This window comes from Schistocerca americana, chromosome 10 (genome assembly GCF_021461395.2).
Source record: "Schistocerca americana isolate TAMUIC-IGC-003095 chromosome 10, iqSchAmer2.1, whole genome shotgun sequence".
NCBI classification, from domain to species: Eukaryota; Metazoa; Arthropoda; class Insecta; order Orthoptera; family Acrididae; genus Schistocerca; species Schistocerca americana.
The window spans coordinates 103,054,380-103,060,379 of record NC_060128.1 but is presented as its reverse complement, the minus strand read 5'-3'; positions in this window follow the sequence as shown (position 1 = coordinate 103,060,379).

Below are 6,000 nucleotides of genomic sequence, written 5' to 3'. Positions count from 1 at the left end.
TTAGTAGTGTAGCGCTTGACACAGTCACGTCGATTAAATATTTGGGCGTAACATTGCAGAGCGATATGAAGTGGGACAAGCATGTAATGGCAGTTGTGGGGAAGGCGGATAGTCGTCTTCGGTTCATTGGTAGAATTTTGGGAAGATGTGGTTCATCCGTAAAGGAGACCGCTTATAAAACTCTAATACGACCTATTCTTGAGTATTGCTCGAGCGTTTGGGATCCCTATCAGGTCAGATTGAGGGAGGACATAGAAGCAATTCAGAGGCGGGCTGCTAGATTTGTTACTGGTAGGTTTGATCCTCACGCGAGTGTTACGGAAATGCTTCAGGAACTCGGGTGGGAGTCTCTGGAGGAAAGGAGGCATTCTTTTCGTGGATCGTTACTGAGGAAATTTAGAGAATCTGCATTTGAGGCTGACTGCAGTACAGTTTTACTGCCGCCAACTTACATTTCGCGGAAAGACCACAAAGATAAGAGAGATTAGGGCTCGTACAGAGGCATATAGGCAGTCATTTTTCCCTCGTTCTGTTTGGGAGTGGAACAGGGGGAGAAGATGCTAGTTGTGGTACGAGGTACCCTCCGCCACGCACCGTATGGTGGATTGCGGAGCATGTATGTAGATGTAGACGTATTGTGTCTCTTTGGAGGCAGCCATCTGACCTGTGTCCGTTGTCCACCGCGTGCCTGACGACGCGAACGCACGCGGCTGCAGTGCAGTGGGGACAGACCAGCTATGTGGGCTGCCCTGCAGACGGCGTCCATGCGAGAACGCGACGCGGCTGACTAATTAGACGGCGTCTGTCGTCCGTCAGACAATGCCCTTCCGCCACAATGGAGGCGCGTCGCAGGTCGGGGAGCTCCCCTAGCAGGCTGCACTGAGGCGGCGCGCCGTACCTGGGGCGGCCAAGTTTTTTGACACGTGGACGTCCCTCGAGCGTAAACACCGACGCGGCTCCCATACACAGAGATCTCACAGGACGCAGGTTCACTCTGTCAAATGCAGAGCGTTGTTCACAAAAGGGGACAGTTTGATACCGTGTTCCTCGACTGCTGGGAGGCATTCGGTGCAGTTACGTACTGTCGTTTAGCGAGCAAAGTGGCAGCTTACTATCAAATGGTTGGCTCTGAGCACTATGGGACTCAACTGCTGTGGTCATAAGTCCCCTAGAACTTAGAACTACTTAAACCTAACTAACCTAAGGACATCACACACAGCCATGCCCGAGGCAGGATTCGAACCTGCGACCGTAGCGGTCGTGCGGTTCCAGACCGTAGCGCCTTTAACCGCTTGGCCACTCCAGCCGGCCAGCTTACTATCAGGCCACATCTATGACTGGACTCAGGAATTTCTAACAGGCATAACTCAATACATAATTCTCAACAGTACGAAATAGACTGGTTTAAATATAATTTATAGTGTACCCCATGGCATTTTTATATTGCCATTACTGTTCACAACATACAGGGTGGTCCATTGATAGTGATTGGGCCAAATATCTCACGAAATAAGCATCAAACGAAAACACTACAAAAACTACACTCGTCTAGCTTGAAGGGGGAAACCAGATGGTGCTATGGTTGGCCCTCTAGATGGCGCTGCCATAGGTCAGACGGATATTAACTGCGTTTTTTTTTTTAAGTGGGGTGGGATGTCAAACCTGGACGACTTGGGGCTGGAGAGGCACCAGAGGACATTTTAATTTCCACTGTCTATACTTTTACGAATAAATTCATAAAACTTTGTCAAAACGGCCAGAAAGGATTCAGGATTCACACTCGTAACAGTGGAAGTTCAAAAACATAACAAAATATTTTTTTTTAACATGTTAAATTTCATCATTTTTTCACTTGCTATTGGCTGCATTTGTCGCTATAGGTACTCTTTTCTTCATAAGTTAGAGAGATTCTTCGATGAATTTTGCACAGCACACAAACCATAATAACAGGTGTATGAAACTCTAGAATTTTTCAAATCTATTGAAAACTGTGGTAGAAATTGAAATAATTAACGATAAAATTTGAGTTTTTCTAAACACAAAGTTTAAAATGTAACAGCACGTTAATTTTTTCATAAATTAAATAATTTCTAGAGTTTCATACACCTGTAAGTATGGTTTGTATGCTGTGCAAAACTTTGTCAGCATGACCAGGAAGGATTAAAATAAAATGGTTCAAATGGCTCTGAGCACTGTGGGACTTTACTGCTGTGGTCATCAGTCCCCTAGAACTTAGAACTACTTAAACCTAACTAACCTAAGGACACCACACACATCCATGCCCGAGGCAGGATTCGAACCTGCGACCGTAGCGGTCATGCGGTTCCAAACTGTAGCGCCTAGTGAAACGTCCCCTTTGAACAATTATATATGACTGTGCTTAAACTGACATACAATATTTTTAGCGCGACGCAATCTGACTTCCAATAATCCCTACAAAAGAATGGCCCTGACTAACATTAACCTATGCGTTTCACAAATCGCTTACCTCACAAAAATCTTGGTTACTCGAACTACTGCAATACAGCAAGCGCCACTACTGCCAGCTAAATAAAAGATTCAAACTATGGAAGGCACTAACTACTGATAGGGATTGTTAGCAAATGAAAGATATTAATAGAGAACAAACAATGTATTTACCTTAATATCATCAAAAGTCATAATATATATAGGAGTTCATAACATCCATTCTTACAAATATCAAAACTCCGCCATTTCTCTCTCCACATCCACCACTGCTGGCGGCTCACCTCCAACTGCGCAACGCTACGCGCTGTTCACAGCCAGCTGCCTAACACTACAATGGCAGACAACAATGCAAACTAGACACAGACTGCACACAGCACAGCCAGTGATTTTTATACAGAGGTGGCGTTACCAATAAAAAAACCTAAACAGCCTACTTACACTAGAACCGCACGGTCATTCCGGCCGGCGGAAGGATTCAGGATTCACACTCACAGCAGTGGAAGTTCAAAAACATAACAAAATAATTTTTTTAGATGTGAAATTTCATAATTTTTTCACTTATTATTGGCTGCATTTCTTGCTATAGGTACACTTTTCTTCGTAAGTAAACCATGGAATTTATTTAATTTATGAAAAAATGAATCAGCTGCTACGTTTTAAACTTCATGTTTAGAAAAAACTCAAAGTTTGTAGTTAATTATCTCACTTTTTACCACAGTTTTTAATAGATTTGTATATTGTAGAGTTTCACACACTCATAAGTATGGTTTGTATGCTGTGCAAAATTCATCTAAGAATCTCTCTTACTTATGAAAAAAAGTGCAACTTTAGCAACAAATGCAGCTAACAGTAAATGAAAAAAATGATGAAATTTCATATGTAAAAATGTATTTTGAGCTTTCACTGCTATCAGCGTGAATCCTGAATCCTTCCCTGGCCATGCTGACAAAGTTTTTTGAATTAAAAAAAAAAGTTTCAAATGGCTCTCAGCACTATGGGACTAAACATCTGAGGTCATCAGTCCCCTAGAACTTATAACTACTTAAACCTAACTAACCTAAGGACATCACCCACATCCATGCCCGAGGTAGGATTCGGACCTGCGACCGTAGCGGTCTCGCGGTTCCTTACTGAAACGCCTAGAACCGCTCGGCCACCACGGCCGGCTATTTGAATTTACTTGTAAAAGTATAGACAGTGGAAATTAAAATGTCCTGTGGTGCCTCTCTTGCTCCAGGTCGGCCCGTTTGACATCCTACCCCACTTAAGAGGAAAGACAGGGTAGCGGTCGGAAAAACTCGAATTTTTTTTTCATTGCGGAGTTCGAATGTATATACATTGAAGAATTATTCCTCAAAATATTATGCTCGAGCTCCAAAATGTAACGATTCTGTGAGCGTTTGAACCCGAGCGTGCACGGCACGCCCCAGCGTTAGAGAACCGGTTGCTATACGAGGTGCATTCAAGTTCTAAGGCCTCTGATTTTTTTTCTAATTAACTACTCACCCGAAATCGATGAAACTGGCGTTGCTTCTCGACGTAATCGCCCTGTAGACATACAAATTTTTCACAACGCTGACGCCATGATTCCATGGCAGCGGCGAAGGCTTCTTTAGGAGTCTGTTTTGACCACTGAAAAATCGCTGAGGCAATAGCAGCACGGCTGGTGAATGTGCGGCCACGGAGAGTGTCTTTCATTGTTGGAAAAAGCCAAAAGTCACTAGGAGCCAGTTCAGGTGAGTAGGGAGCATGAGGAATCACTTCAAAGTTGTTATCAAGAAGAAACTGTTGCGTAACGTTAGATCGATGTTCGGGTGCGTTGTCTTGGTGAAACAGCACACGCGCAGCCCTTCCCAGACGTTTTTGTTGCAGTGCAGGAAGGAATTTGTTCTTCAAAACATTTTCGAAGGATGCACCTGTTACCGTAGTGCCCTTTGGAACGCAATGGGTAAGTATTACGCACTCGCTGTCCCAGAACATGGACACCATCATTTTTTCAGCAGTGGTGGTTACCCGAAATTTGTTTGGTGGTGGTGAATCTGTGTGCTTCCATTGACCTGACTGGCGCTTTGTTTCTGGATTGAAAAATGGCATCCACGTCTCATCCATTGTCACAACCGACGAAAAGAAAGTCCCATTCGTGCTGTCGTTGCGTGTCAACATTGCTTAGCAACATGCCACACGGGCAGCTGTGTGGTCGTCCGTCAGCATTCGTGGCACCCACCTGGATGACACTTTCCGCATTTTCAGGTCGTCATGCAGGATTGTGTGCACAGAACCCACAGAAATGCCAACTCTGGAGGTGATCTGTTCAACAGTCATTCGGCGATCCCCCAAAACAATTCCCTCCACTTTCTCGATCATGTCGTCAGACCGGCTTGTGCGAGCCCGAGGTTGTTTTGGTTTGTTGTCACACGATGTTCTGCCTTCGTTAAACTGTCGCACCCACGAACGCACTTTTGTCACATCCATAACTCCATCACCACATGTCTCCTTCAACTGTCGATGAATTTCAATTGGTTTCATGCCATGCAAATTCAGAAAACGAATGATTGCACGCTGTTCAAGTAAGGAAAACGTCGCCATTTTAAGTATTTAAAACAGTTCTCATTCTCGCCGCTGGCGGTAAAATTCCATCTGCCGTACGGTGCTGCCATCTCTGGGACGTATTGACAATGAACGCAGCCTCATTTTAAAACAATGCGGATGTTTCTATCTCTTTCCAGTCCGGAGAAAAAAATCGGAGGCCTTAGAACTTGAATGCACCTCGTAAGTCGTTATCGATGCCGTCACCCCTCTTTATACCCTACTGAGAAAACCTGATTTGCTGCAGCGTTGTTTGGGCTGTTTTACTCAACACGTCAACGAAAGTTTCAATAGTCTCATTTGAAAATACGCTCCAAAAATAACATCCAGCCGAAGCGAAGCTGTCAACATTGCTCCAAATTTGGCCACACGGCTATTCAGTGTAGGCTGTACTGCATTAAAGTCATACTGCATTACTGCCCTTCAAATCAAAATCGAAGATGAAATGCGCCGATTCCGTGAAGACAGAGACGGCACCGGCGACGTGCTCAGCGACGAAAAGGACTTTGAGGACGGAAATGAGGGTTTATTGGGTCAAAGTAGCAGAAAGCGGCCATCCACTAGCCGGGGAGATAGTTGTTACGGACCAGGCACCGATGATATCCCGTAAGTTTCAAACTTTGTCACTTTTTTGTACGATAAATGCGTACCATACTTTAAAGCGTTTTTCTCAAAACGATGTTTTTCGTCATGGTTGTCGTCGCGCACGGTATAATTTTCATCCGATTTCAATGATTTTTGGTCTCCCTTGAAGCAAATGAAATTCTCTTCAGTTCATCGTAGCCGATTTCTTTATGTTGATGTTTAGTGTTTTTTCGGCCAAAAAATACGGATCCAAAAAAGACCATTTTTTTCAAATGTCTATAATTTCGCATTTTTTAATCTCTACTTTGAATTAAAATTACATCTGTAAGTATCACGGTGCTATGTTAATTTCATGTTTCA